The sequence below is a fragment of the Macaca nemestrina genome, chromosome 17 (assembly GCF_043159975.1).
Source record: "Macaca nemestrina isolate mMacNem1 chromosome 17, mMacNem.hap1, whole genome shotgun sequence".
In the NCBI taxonomy this organism is placed as follows: domain Eukaryota; kingdom Metazoa; phylum Chordata; class Mammalia; order Primates; family Cercopithecidae; genus Macaca; species Macaca nemestrina.
In genome coordinates this window covers 45,643,465-45,658,703 of record NC_092141.1, presented here as the reverse complement: position 1 = coordinate 45,658,703, position 15,239 = coordinate 45,643,465, and the positions used below count along the sequence as shown (strand labels likewise).

The 15,239-nt window shown below is 45.0% G+C and overlaps 1 long non-coding RNA gene across 1 annotated transcript in view; it reads left to right on the top strand.

Annotated features, from left to right (window-relative positions):
- LOC139359584 (uncharacterized) overlaps positions 1-15,239 on the top strand; it is a 98,845-nt gene that overhangs the window by 48,891 nt on the left and 34,715 nt on the right. Inside the window, exon 2 of the long non-coding RNA XR_011615669.1 lies at positions 6,130-6,209. This is a non-coding gene — a long non-coding RNA (uncharacterized lncRNA). The remainder of the gene's footprint in view (positions 1-6,129; positions 6,210-15,239) is intronic.

The window sequence follows — 15,239 nt, the reverse complement described above, 5'->3', positions numbered from 1 at the left end:
TGTAATTCTTCTCTGTAAACTAAGGTTAGACCAGATGATCCCCCAGGTCTCTTCCAGCTCTGACAGTCTAAGGTATGTAATCTTTTGTAATCGGTAGGGGCGGGTGGGGGAGGAGTCAAGTGATTTCATTACATCAAAGGTCTGAATCTGAATTTTTAGTTAGAGAGAACAAAACACAACAGTTTGTTTCTTCAGTTAAAATTCAAAGCCTTGGCCAGGCGCGGTGGCTCAAGCCTGTAATCCCAGCACTTTGGGAGGCCAAGACGGGCGGATCACGAGGTCAGGAGATCGAGACCATCCTGGCGAACACGGTGAAACCCCGTCTCTACTAAAAAGAAATACAAAAAACTAGCCGGGGGAGGTGGCGGGCGCCTGTAGTCCCAGCTACTCGGGAGGCTGAGGCAGGAGAATGGCGCAAACCCGGGAGGCGGAGCTTGCAGTGAGCTGAGATCCGGCCACTGCACTCCAGCCTGGGCGACAGAGTGAGACTCTGTCTCAAAAAAAAAAAAAAAAAAAAATTCAAAGCTTGGGCAACATAGTGAGATCCCATCTCTAGAGAAAACTTTTTAAAATTTTTTAAAATTAGCCAGGTGTGGTGGTGTGTGCCTGTTTTCCTAGCTACTCAGGAGGCTGAGGTGGGAGGATCGCTTGAGTCAAGGAGTCCGAGGCTGTAGTGAGCTATGATAGCGTCACTGCACTCCAGTCTGGGTGACAGAGCAAGGCCCTTTCTCTTAAAAAAAAAAAAACAATAAATCAACATGTACTGAATACCTACTGTGTGCTGGGCCCTGTCATGTGCTGAATCGGATACAGAGATACATTTTTAAAACATTGTCTTCACCCTGAAACATGGGTAACGAGAAAGACAAATATGACACCAACAACAAATGATACTAATCATAATAATGACAGCTAACAGTGTACAGGGCACTCCCTCCTTGCCAGAAACTGTTCTGAGCAGCACTTCACACTCTTTAACCGATTTTTTTTTTTTTTTTTTTTTGAGACGGAGTCTTGCTCTGTCCCCCAGGCTGGAGTGCAGTGGCACCATCTCGGCTCACAGCAAGCTCCGCCTCCCGGGTTTACGCCATTCTCCTGCCTCAGTCTCCCGAGTAGCTGGGACTACAGATGCCCGCCACCACGCCCAGCTAGTTTTTTGTATTTTTAGTAGAGACGGGGTTTCACCGTATTAGCCAGGATGGTCTCGATCTCCTGACCTCGTGATCTGCCCGTCTCGGCCTCCGAAAGTGCTGGGATTACAGGCTTGAGCCACCGCGCCCGGCCTGTTTAACTGATTTTAATCTTCCCAAACATTGTAGGAGGTGGGCACTGTCATTATTCCTACTTTACAAGTGAGTAAATTGAGGCACAAAGGGGGATTTGTCAAAAGGGTATGGCGAACGTTAATAGTGCACGAACCATGTTTATCTATGGGGCCCAAACTGTAGAAATAATAACAGGCAGCTGTTTGAAGTGAAGGGGTCTTACACAGTGTTAACTGGTGGGTTCATTCCCCTGTCTTTTCTCTTATTCCCTGCTTGACCCTTATGCTACTTAGGATCAGTCACACACACCGAGTGGGCGGGAAGGGATTTTCTGTAGCGAGCAGAGAACGCTTTAGGGTTTGGAAACTTAAAATCCATGGCTGTGAGATGACCCAGGACCTAGAAAAAACTGGGTGAGTTAGAACCAGTTTTCTCGCCACCAGGGAAGGAGGAGAGTAAGAAATGAGGCATGCGTAGATCTTCCTGACAAATGCAGTTATGACACCCTGTTCCCCATTCAAGCTAGATGTTCAGAGTTCTGGGGATCAGGCCCCAGAGCAGGAATGGCCTGTGTGCATGGTCGATGTGCCTGCCTGAAATGGCCCTGGGCATGATGAGTGAGCGGACGCGCCTGGGGTTTTGAAGTGCTTTGAGTTGGTGAGCAGGTGGAAGTAGAAGAGGTCTGAGCCAGAACGGTACAGATAGAATGCATGTCCACCTTCCTAGGAGAAGAGTGGAAGTAAAAAGAGAGTCATAGGGCTTGAAGAGTCCCCTAGAATGAGAGCAAGGAAAAAAGCAGCCTGGAGGAAATAATGCCCCAGGACCAGGATGGGGAGTGGATGCCTCACGGCTGCTGCAAGAAACAGTGCAGTGAAGAGGCCGGAATGGAAGCGCCTTGAGGCAGGGATTCCTTTCTCTTTAGGCTCCATCCTGTGAGCCTAGGTCAGATAATAGGTGATCCGTCAATATTTGTTAAATGAATGACCTTAGGTGGGCTACCTCTGGAATCAGACCTTTGGTTTTCAACTTCAGCTCTGCCTCTTCCTAGCCATGTAATCCTTTTGTAAGCCCCTTACCTTTTCTGTGCCTCATCTATAAAATGTGGGTAAAAATCATACAGATCACTACTGATCTAAGATAACAAAAGATGGAACACAGATGAAGCTCTTAGTGCCTGGCACCGTGGAAGTGCTCACTAAATATTTGCTTCTGGTCTCATGAGACGCCACCGCCCCCGCCTTCTTGCCTTGCACCTTGCCATTACACGAAGTACTCCCTCTCCTGACCCCTCCTAACTTCGATATTAACATTGAAGAAAAGATGGGGACTAAAAATAGGCTAAGATCAAACTTCTACCACCACAATACAATGGAGACTCCTGGTAGAACTTAAGCTAAGAGCTTTAAAAAAAAAAAGTTATTTTTTTTTTGCACAGCTGATTTTGCAGTTTTCATATTCAAGAATAGTGCAAAACTTTGAAAAGCGGGTATTCCTAGGAGGCCCTTGCTAGCATTTTAGGTTGAACAGTTTTCTCGCACATAGGTGTGTGTACACAGAGAACAACTGACCTCTCACCTTACTCGCCTTTCTAGAAAAGCACAGTTCTCTGAGGAGTTATCATTTGCAGGTCCTACTAGATAAAACTCAACTTTAAGGGAAAGAGGCCAAGTCTAGGAAACAGATCTCTGTCCTTCCTTTCCCTTACTGTATCATCGTGAAAGACCTCTGGGCTCTCCTGAGGAAATTCAGCACAGAGAGTTTTATTTCGTATTAAGATATGTCCTCCTGAAGGTGAGTGATAAATGTGATCATTAATTTTTTATTGGAAAACATAATCTGGATTTACCTGGCTTCTCACTTACCTAAAGGGCAGTTGGGTGACCAACCCTCCTCTTTGCCTGAGAGTGGCCTCATTTTAGCACTGAAACCCCTCAGTTCTTGACAAACAAAGATACTCTAAATGTCACGGACAAACCCTAAATGCTGGTCACATCTCGGTAGACTTTTTGGCCCAAGGGAGCGTTTGGAGATTTTTTTTTTGGATGGAAAAGGAAGTGTACTCCTTTGGAATCAGAAGAGCTCACCATCTAGGAACAAAATATGACATGAATTCCTCCCAGTGCATTCGGTACTCTGCTCGGGATTGGCAAGCCTGGCCCTGAAGACCCTGTAGAGTGAGATGCACCTGCCTGGAAATGCCTCATTTGACAAGGAGGCAATGGGAGGGCAGAGAGGAGGGGCCTGCTGCAAATAGGTCCACGTGGCAAGTCTGTAAACTCTGTCTTCACATCTTTCCCATAGAGTCCCTTGATTTTGGTCAGACTCTAGACCCCCATGACAAACCCCTGCTGCCTGCACAGGGTGGGCCTATGTCCCCTCCTTCACCAAGTCAGCCTACCTGTGTGGGACACTGTGATTTGCTCCCAGGCAAAGGAGCAGCCCCTGGCATAGAGACTCCCCCCAGGACACACAGACCAGCTGCCTAGCCTGTATGACATTTTGGTGGCGTTTTCAAACCACGTGGAGTTGGCTCACTGAATGCCTAGCGAGTCTGCAGTCACAGAGAATGCAACACAGCCTGTTCTGCACCTCGTGGACTGCTGCGAGAGCTCAGCGGGGCTGCAGACGCTTGGTGCTTCAGGGTTGGATTTGGAGGCTGCAGAGTTCCTTGCATGGGTGGGTTCCTGGGCAGCCGGCCATTCTGCGTGGCTGGAATGGAGCCTCTCAGCCACACCCCTCACCCCGGTGCCAGTGCCTCTGCCTGGCCACAGCAACAAAGAATATCCCTCAGCCTCTCCCTTCCTGAGAGCTGTAGGGAGGATTCCTTTTAGACACGTGGGGCACCGCCAGCCAGAGGTGGGGACGGCTTCCACCTTGTCCTGCACCAAGACACCTTGGGGCACACACCTGACTCTTACTCTACCCACCTCTATGCCCAGGTCCCTGCAGCAGGGTGGAGAGTGATGGCCAGGTGCCAGTCTCCCTCTGCTGATACCTCCCTGGGTGGAGGGTGGTGGCTGTTGTAGAGCAGGAAGGGGAAGAGGAAGCGGGGCAAGCATAGCCCACTGGGGGACAGGGAGGTGAGAGGCAGCAAGTAGTAGGAACAGACTGTGAGCAGAGGCTCCAAATCCCTGTTATATGCTCCATTGGGATGTCAGATTTCACTTACAAAACACAAATTCAAGGATAAAATACTGAAGAATTTCAAAATGGCAACCTCAGAGCATTACCCCCAACTATGGGGCCCTTTGGAGTACAGAGCCTTGTGCAACTGCACTGGCTGCAGACACATGAAGCTGGTCCCGACAGTGGGAATTTGCTTCCTATGCTTCCTCTGGGAAGGTCAGAGCCTAAACGAATGGCTCGTTTTGAATAACTGTGGAGGACCTGGAGCTTGCATAGCACATTCCAACTTTGCTTTAGTCTTGATCTTCAGATTGTTCAACATTCTGCTGCTTTTGACTTTTGTTTCTCATTGTCTTATTTATATACTAAAAGGATATAATATTATAAAAAGTTTCAAATCTTTTGTCAAGTGAGAGACGTAATAAAAAATGAGATATTTTCCCTCTTAACCTTCACTTGGGTCCTCAATGTAAAGAGATCATTTTGGTAATGGGCGAGCAGCTGGAATATCTGCACCACCACAGCTAATCTGATTAATTGAGAGGATGTTTGCAAATGCAGAATAAAATACAATATTGGTCCACCCTTGGTAAAATATGTGTATGAAATTGTTTTCCAGTAGTGGTGGATTTGCAGGGAGCCAATCGCACCCTCCCAATCAATCTCCCATGTAAACATTTCAGAAACACCCAGCCAGTATCTCCATTACAACAACATTAAGCAGTTCCCATATTAATTATCTATTGCTGATAACAAATTACCCCCAAACTTAGCAGCTAAAAACATTTATTATCTCATAGTATCTGAGGGTCAGGAATCCAGGAGCAGGTTTGCAATGGGTGGTCTCTCATGAGATTGCAATCATGATGTTGGTTGGGCTACAATCATCTGAAGGCTGGATCGGGATTGGAGATTCAAGATGGTGCACTCACAAAGCTGTTGGCCAGAGGTCTCAGTTCCTCACCATGCGGACCTCTCCATAGGCTGCCTGAGTGTCCTCGTGACATGAGAGTTAGCATGACCTGGAAAGAGTAGTCCAAGAAAGAGAGAACTAGAAGGAAGCCCCAGCATCTTTCAAGATCAAATCTCTTGCCATCATCCTCCATATTCTATTTGTTCAAAGCAAGTCATTAAGTCCAGCCTGCACATGATGGGAGCGGAGTTAGGAATGACCTCTTGGAAGAAAGAGTACCAAATAATTTGTGGACATATTTTAAAACCACAGTTTCCCAAAACATTAAGTGGCTGGACCACAAATGAATTTCCTCAAAGGTTGGTTCTAGTAATCACATAGTAGGAAAAGCTTGGACTGTGGGTCACATCTGAGTTTGAAACCAAGACTTGCTCCTTACTAGTTTGTGGGATCTGGGCAAAATGATCATCTCCGAACCTTAGTTTCTTCATCTGTAAAATGAAGATAATAACAGTAATTCTTTCATAGAGTTATTATGCTAATAATATCTAAATGAGATGACCCTACAGGGTTGGATCCAACCTGAGGCTTTTACCTGAGAACCTGAGGCTTTTACAATTTGATGGGACTTTCTTTAAGGAAACAGGATGGAAAACTACACTAAATTAGGTAAAAAATGGGCATTTATTTATAATTAGAATTGACAAAAATTATACATTTGGAAAGTCAACAAATAGAATAAACATCACGAATCTAAGAAAAAATTAACTACCTGAACAAAGCTCTTTCAAATACTTTCTTTTCGATGAAATCATATCTTTGCAGAGACATGGATGCAGCTAGACGCCATAATCCTAGATGAAGTAATGCAGAAACAGAAAACCAAATCCTGCGTGTTCTTACTTGTAAGTGGGAGTTAAACAATGGGTATGCACGAACGTAATGATGGAAACAATAGACACTGGGGACTCCAACATCAGGGAGGAAGGATGGGGGGTGGGTGGAAAAACTACCTATTGGGCACTACGTTCACTATTTGGGTGGGGTTCAAGAGAAGCCCAAACCCCAGCATTACACGATATATCCTTGTAACAAACCTGCACACATACCCCCCGAATCTAAAATTGAAATACTTTCTTTCCTAGGTTTTGACTGAATCCTCTTTGATCACTCCCTACAATGACAAAGATTTTGTAATATTGTCCATAGCCAGAAGAGAAAGATAATTCAGTCTTTTAATAGCACGGTTCATCAAAAGTTGGTTTTGATTACTGGGAGTTTATTATTCAGCGCCACTAATCATTATTTGTAATGTCATGCACATTTTTAGGATTGTTGTCAAATCTGGGAAAACCTCTCTGAGGTTTCTTTTATTTTTGAGCTCAGGGCATTTCAGGTGTTCTGTGTAGTCAATTGGTGGCACCCATTAACCGGGACCACAGGAGGGGCTTGAAGCTTCAGCTTCTCTGTAAATCCTCTCCTGGAAGCAGGTCAGTGTGTGTAGGGAGCCAGCCTGCGGTAGGTGCACAGGAAGTGGAGGCAGCTTGGAGACAACCCTCATCTTCCTGCTCCATTGCCACAGGTGGAGTTGGGGATTTCCCACCCCGGACTCAGCTTCCTCTTTCTCCAGTAGCCCATCAGGGCCTGTGAGAAGGTGGCGATAAAAATACACTATGGCGGGGCACAGTGGCTCACGCCTGTAGTCCCAGCACTTCAGGAGGCCGAGGCGGGCGGATCATGAGGTCAGGAGTTTGAGACCAGCCCAGCCAACATGGTGAAACCCTATCTCTACTAAAAATACAAAAAATTACCCAGATGTGGTGGTGTGTGCCTGTAATCTCAGCTACTCGGGAGGCTGAGGCAGGAGAATTGTGTGAACCTGGGAGGTGGAGGTTGCAGTGAGCCAAGATCGCGCCATTGTACGCCATCCAGCCCAGGCAACAGTGCGAGACTCTGTCTCTAAACAACAACAACAAACAAAACAAGAAGCACTGCTTGTTATGATGCAGTGGAAATAACCCTGGACTTAGAATTAAAAAACCTGGGTGTGAGTCCTGTCTTTGTCATTTATCAGCTGTGTGACTTCTGGCAAATTACCCAAACTCTCTTCGTTTCCTCATCTCTGAGATGGGTGAACCTGTGCCAGCCTCATGGTTATAGAGATGAATGGCAGGATATAAGTAAACGGGCTTTGTAAATTGTAAAGCAATTTTACTGATGTAAATGGTTTTTATTTTGGTACCTGGAAGAGTTACTGAGGAATCAGATGGGATACTATCCAATGCCTATAAGCATCTTAAAGTCTTTGTTCTCTGTGGCCTAAAGGAATGGGAAATTCATGTTGGACTTTAATAGAAAGGATGGCAAAATTGCCCATGATTTCCACAAAAATGTATTGAGCCCCATCTGTTGGCCATAGTTTGTGCTAGAGATGGAGATTTAAAGACAGATGAGACACAGTTCTGGCCCTTCAGGGAAGGTAGCACTGGTAAATGGAACTCCAGAGGGGCATCTGGAGGGTGGATTTAGCCCCTGAGCCTTCTAACTTTATAATCTGGGCCTCCCTCCACCTCTGTGTCTCCTTCTGCAAAGGGGCACTGCCCTCTGTGTGAGCAGGTGTGGAAACAAGTGAGTTAGAGCTGGCAGATCTTGGAGGACGCTAGGACAGGTGTCTGACAAAGCCATCAGAGGGTTGAAGGGAGCTCCTCTGAGACTGGCTGTTTTCCTTGGGGAATTTTCAGGAAGCTTTGAAGTGCCGCCAGGACAAGGGAGGCCACCCCATCCTGGAGGTGCATTCATTTGTAATTTACTCCTCCGCGTGGGCTCTGGAACTCCACTCTCATAAATACATCACCCACTCCACCTCACCCTGAGTAAAGGCAGGCTGACAGGGGAAGGGGGGCGGGAGAGGAGGAATCACTAAATTAAGAAGGTCCCTGGGGGTGGGTGGCCTACAGACACGACTGAGACTCCTGAGTCTCTCCCCTTAGAGCATAAATATTTCCAACTAAGATCACAGACTCCCTCATCATAAAATCAATGAAACCACAAGGGAAAATGATCTCGTGCATGACTGCCCCAGAGATATCTCAGAGTCCTTTCCCCTCCTGCAGAAGCAATTGTTCCGGGGCTCAGGACTTGAAATCCAGGCCAGACTGTTGAGAGTTTGATGGGGAGAGAACATCAGTTGGGTTGGGTGCAGGACTATCCTGCTCCACTGCAGAATTTAGAACAGAAGCTTTGTTCTGCGATGGGTCTGTGCAACACCTACTGCAGGATGAGAATTTTTCTTCAAGTCAGAAGACCTGAGTTCAAGCTCTAGCCCTTCTAATTACTGGCTGAGTGTCCCTGAGCAAAGTAGACTCTCCAAGCCTAGTTTCCCCATCTAGTAAAAGGAGGATGATAACGCAAGGTCTGCCTGGCCTATTTGGGAGGTAACAATATCAAAAGAGATCTGTCTATGCAAATGTTTTGTAAACTATAAAACTCCTGATAAATAAGGTGTTTTATTATTAAAAGATAAAAAGCACCAATTGTGCTAATGAACCTATGAGAACTCCTTATGCTGTGACAGAAGCTGTGGTTTAAATGAGGGGATATTCTGACTTACATGAGTGAGAAGGGCTAAGGTGGGACCGATTCAGAGAAGACTAGATTCAAACAATGTCACCAAGGCCAGCCTCTCCCGCTCTCCTTGCTCTGCCTTCTGTGGTATTAGATTTGGCTTCATCATCCAGTTTCATGGGTCTTTGTGGTCAGAAATGTCCACAGTGACTGCAAGTCCCACGTCTTCACACAATGCCATCCGGGGGAAGAGTAACTTCTGTTGCAGACAGATGGAGAGAAGAGTGAGAAACTTCTGTTTCCAGACTTAGCACATGTAGCAAATTTCATTGGCTTTCTTTATATAGATGGGGGATAGGGCACATCAATTGGCTTAAGAGAATCAAGGCCCATCCCTAGATTTTTGTGTAGGACTGGGATGCCAACCCAACCACATTTGGAAGAGGTTATTTTGTCAGAAGACTGAGTGGATACCGGGTTGCAAAAACAACATATGTTCAGTACAGTCTACCCCCTCTAGCTGCCCAATAGCCACACTTAAATCTATCTCCATAAACATGCCTTAACAAAGTTCCACTCTCCACACCAAACATAGTCAACCCCTTTCCCTCAAAGAGCCAAGCCACAATTTTTCAAAGAGACAAGCCACAATTTTATCCAGTTCTGGTTCTCTGGGTGATGTGTGATCCTCATACATGGAGCTCTTATTGGTTCCCTGTGGTCCACTGAGGTTAAATGGTAAATTTAACCAGCACTCAGTAGACATTGGTAGAGAGAGAACAGGGAAATTGCAGTAATAACTCTCCTTTGGAAAAGGAAAGAATAGGAAACAACTCACAGTGGTCACTGGCCCATAGCCCATATCTGACTCTGCCAGAAATCACATGGACGTGGTCTCCTGGGGGCAAATAAGTGACTTCTCCCAGCTCTGCCCTCTGCAAGACTCCCCTCTGCCCGCTGCCCTCAGGGGCCCCTGCTTGTCTGTCTGGGAAAATCTCTCCTGTGGATTGTCCTTCATGGGACGCTGTGACATGCACATTGAGGAGGGGTACCCCTTTCTGGGAGCGGCACTGTTTCAGCAGCTGTCTCTCTGTTGATGTGAGTTTGGAAGCCTGGAAATTGCCATCCTAGGCCGTTAGAGGCCAGGCTTGAGGATTCTTTGGCAAAATGACACCCTTAAAAAGTTAACAAGGTCCTGGTCTATGTGCTCTTGGCTGATGCCATGGATAGTACCCAGAGCCAGAGATCTTACCACGTCATAGTCTTTGAAACAAAAGCCTCCCTGGGAATATCAACCTCCTAGTATGGGGCCCAGTGCTCTGGCCGTCCCCTGATCCCTTCAATTTGATGCTTCTGTCTTAGCCTCAACTGGAGAAAAGCCAAAACAATATGGTGGGTGGAGAGGACTCAGACTACTCATTCCTTATAATAACAACAAAAATATGGTGAGTAACATGTATTGATTGCTTACTATGGGACAGACACTGTTCTAAAGCCTTTATATGTATTATTAACTCACTTAATCTTGATAAGCAGCCCTGTGAGACAGGAACTGTTACCATGCACAATTTTGGAAAACAATTCATGGAGCAATAAAGCAACCTGCTTGTAAGTGGCAGAGCGGGGATTCAACCCCAGGCAGCCTGGGCCCGCAGTCCTAGCGGAGCAATAATCCCTGTTGTTTGCTGGTCTCAGGCTGCATCCTGCTGCATCTTCCCAAGGGCAGTGTTAACTTCTTCGTTCAAGGCATAATAGAAGGTGCTTGGGAGGGCTGCCTCCCAGGCCTCAATCTTATTTCCTGTTAGGTTCCCATGTTCCCACCTTTCTTTTGCTCATTTCATGTTTCATATTATATTGTATTGTATTTTACATGGGGTCTCCCTCTGTCATTCAGGTTGGAGTGCAGCGGTGTGATCATAGCTCCTGCAGCCTTGAACTTCTGCGCTCAAGTGATCCTCCCACCTCAGCCTCCCTAGTAGGGGGAAACACACGTCACCATGCCCAGCTAATTAAAAAAAAATTTTTTTTTTGTAGAGATAGACTCTCACTATGTTGCCCAGGCTGGTCTTGAACTCCTGGCTTCCAACTATCTACCTGCCTTAGCTTCCCAAAGTATTGGGATTATAGGCACAAGCCACCATGCCGAGCTCTTTTGCCAACTTTAAGGGTGAAAAAGGAGCTTTTCCTGTACTCCTGGACAAGCGGAACAGCAGGCCATTGGCAAAAAAGGCAACTCTTAGCAAACCTGTTCTTTTCTCTTGTCTCTTGCTTTTAGATGGACCAGTTTTGTTACTAGAAATGAGTCCCAATCCAAACCCCAAGAGAGGGTTTTTGGATCTTGTGCAAGGAAGAATTCAGGGTGAGTGCATACAGTGAAAGCAAGTTTATTAAGAAAGCAAAGGAATAAAGAATGGCCACTCCATAGGCAGAGCAGCAGCGTGAGCTGCTGGTTGGCCATTTTTATGGTTATTTCTTGATTATATGTGAAATAAGGGTGAATTATTCATGAGTTTTTCAGGAAAGGGTGGGCACTTTCCAGAACTGGGGGTTTCTCCCCTTTGTAGACCGTATAGGGTAACTTCTTGACGTTGCCATGGCATTTGTAAACTGTCAAGGTGCGGGTGGGAGTGTCTTTTAGCATGCCGATGCATTATAATTAGCATACAATGAGCAGCGAGGATGGCCAGAGGTCACTTTTGTCATCATCTTGGTTTTGGTGGGATTTGGCAGGCTTCTTTACCACATGATGTTTTATCAGCCAGCTCTCTTGACTTGTATCTTGTGCTGACCTCGCATCTCATTCTGTGACTAAGAATGCCACAACCTCCTGGGAATGCAGCCCTGTCGGTCTCAGCCTTATTTTACTCAGCTCCTGTTCAAGATGGAGTTGCTCTGGTTCAAACGCCCCTGACGGTTTCAGTCTAATCTTATCTCTTTCTTGGAAGACCTTACTGAAGAAGTCAGCACACTCCAAAATCCAAAACTTTTTTTTTTCTTTTACAATATCCTTTGATGTTAAAGCCTCAGGAAGCATATAGTCTGACTCTCAGGACTTACTAGGCAATGGTTTAACCAGCCATTTACTGAAACTTAACAAAGAATTACTAAATTCTCAGATATCAATTATTTCTTTTCACTCAAATGCCTCCACTTAGCCTTGCAACATCCCGCTTCTAATATTAGATTCTGTATCAGTTAGGAAACTTTTGGTAGCAAAAAATTTTAAGCAAAAAATAAATATACTGGAAGGCTCCCAGAGGCGCGAAGAATCATCAGGAGATTGGAGAGCATGGCTGGAAAACCTCAGCAGCCAACCTCTCGAGGAACTGCCTGGTCAATGCGGGGCAGGGTGGTGTGGTGCTGTAGCCAATCCCTGCTTATTTTCTCTTTGCTCAAGATTCCAATCCCAGGGAAAGAACATCAGATTGATCAAGCTTAGGCCACCCGCCCACCTCTCAGCTAGGAGTAAGTAGAACCACCAACCTATGCCTGGTGCAGAAGAGGTGATTCCAATAAAGGAAGTGAGGATGCTATTAGGGAAGGGAAGTAAATGTGGGGCAGTTCTAACCCAACAGACTTCCCTTATACCTAGTGATGTTGGTCACATGGACTGTAGACATTATTCCGTTTAGTCATGGTAGTTGGATCAAAAAGAGAACAAGTTGGAGAGTTCTACAGGAAGTCAAGTAGTAGTTAGGTGGTAAGACTTAGGCTGTTAGGGGTTAAAATGTAACAGAACAGGACGGGCACAATGGCTCACTGCTGTAATCAGAGCACTTTGGGAGGCCGAGGCGGGCAGATCACAAGGAGTTCGAGACCAGCCTGGCCAACATGGTGAAACCCCGTCTCCACTAAAAATACAAAAATTAGCTGGGCGTGGTGGCACACATCTGTAATCCCAGTTACTCAGGAGGCTGAGATAGGAGAATCATTTGAAACTGGGAGGCGGAGGTTGCAGTGAGCCAAGATCACACCACTGCACTCCAGCCTGGGTGACAGGGCGAGACTCCATCACAAAAAAAAAAAAAAGAAAAAGTCACAGAACAAAATTTTAATTTAATTAATGTTAGTTTTGGTTTTTAAAAATCCCAGCACTTTGGGAGGCCGAGGCAGGCGGATCACGAGGTCAGGAGATTGAGACCATCCCGGCTAACATGGTGAAACCTCATCTCTACTAAAAATACAAAAAATTAGCTGGGCGTGGTGGCAGGCGCCTGTAGTCCCAGCTACTCAGGAGGCTGAGGCAGGAGAATGGTGTGAACCCCGGAGGCGGAGCTTGCAGTGAGTGGAGATCACTGTGCTGGGATTACAGACGTGAGCCACGCGCCCAGCCCTGAATGAGCTCTTATTGAACAGTTTCTTAGTCCTGGGCAATGTCTAGCAGCTAAGTAGATACAAACGTAGATGACATAATTTCTGTCCTCAGGTGGCAATGAGTGACAGTAGTAGTAGAGATATTTTCGTCTCCTTAGAAGGCATGGTTCAATGTGAAGGCTCTGAAGTCAGACATGGAAGAGTGCAGTGTCGGGTTCAAATCCTGACTGTGTGACTTTAAGCACGTTACATAATCTCTTCAAATCTGTTTTCTCATCTCCGTAATGGGGATAGTTACTAATTCAAAGCATCGTCACTCTTATCAAATTGATTCATAAATTCAATGCAATTTCATTCAAAATCCCAGCATGTGTTTTAATGGAAATCGACAAGCAGCGGGAGTCTAAAATATGCATAGAAATGCAAATAGCCAAGATAATCCTGAAGCAGAACAGAGCTGGAAGGATTATACTGCAGCATATCATGCCTTATTGGAAGCTACAGTAACTAAGATAGTATGGTATTGTAGACCAAAAACAGATGAACGCACGAATAGAATAGAGGGTCTAGAAGTGGACTGACACATATAGGCCACTTGATTTATGATAAAGGTAATATTTCAGAGCAGTGTGGAAAAGATTTTTTTAGTCAATGTCCTTTTATGTATGGCTTATTTCACTTAGCATACTGTCTTCAAGGTTCATCCAAGTTGTAGCATGTGTCAGAATTTCCTTCCTTTGTTTTGTTTGTTTTTTGTTTTTGAGACAGAGTCTCGCTCTGTCATCCAGGCTGGAGTGCAGTGGCACAATCTCAGCTCACTGCAAGCTTCACCTCCCGGGCTCACGCCATTCTCTTGCCTCAGCCTCCCAAGTAGCTGGGACTACGGGCACCTGCCACCATGCCCGGCTTATTTATTTATTTATTTATTTATTTATTTATTTATTTATCACAGGCATGAGCCACCATGCCCAGCGTTTAAGGCTGAATACTATTCAATTGTGTGGATATACCACATTTTGTTTATACATTCATCTGTTGATGGACATTGGGTTGTTTTTACCTTACAGCTATTGTGAATATTGCTGCTATGAACTTTGGTGTACAAATATCTCTTCAAGTCCCTGCTTTTCATTCTTTCGGGTATATATCTAGAAGTGGAATTGCTGGATCATGTGGTAATTCCATGTTTCATTGTTTGAGGAACTGCCATACTATTTTCCACAGTGGCTGCACCGTTTTACGTTCCTATCAGCAATGCACAGGTTTCCAATTTCTCCACATCTTTGCCAACACTTCTTATTATCTGTTTGTTTGTTTTGTTTTTCAAATAACAGCCATCCTAATGGGTATGATTCTGTTTTTCAAATTTACTTTTTGCAGTGGTAAAAAAAAGTCTCACTTTGGCTCACTATGATTACTATACAAGGAAATTTAACAATTAACATTTAATGGGTACTTGTCATCTGCTATGCACTGAACAGGGTTCCTTAATTTTTTATCTTATTTAATTCCCACAACATCATTTTTCGGCAACCTTTCTATTGAACTATAACATACATACAGAAAAATGCACAAATCATAAATGCATAGATTGATGAATTTTCACACAGTGAATATATCCATGTAACCAGCACCCAGATCAAAAACGAAAAACATTACCAGTGCCCCAGAAATCTCACTGGTGCCCTCTCTCAGTTCTGTTCAGCCCCCACTACCCCACCTACTCCAAGAGAAAGCAAAGATAATAACTTTAAACCCGTAGATTGTTTTTGCCTATTTTTGAATTTTATATAAATGGGACAGAATATAAAATCTTTTGTATATTGCTTCTCTTACTATGTATATGTTTACGAGGTGCATTCATGTTGTTGCATATAATAGTTCATTTATTCTCATACTAAATAGTATTCCATTTTACAACTATACCACAATTTATCCATTCTACTTTTGAGAGATATTTGGGTAGTTTCCTGTTTTTTGTTTTTTGTTTTTGAGACAGTGTTTTGCTCTCATTGCCCAGGCTGGAGTGCAATAGCGTGATCTCGGCTCACTGCAAC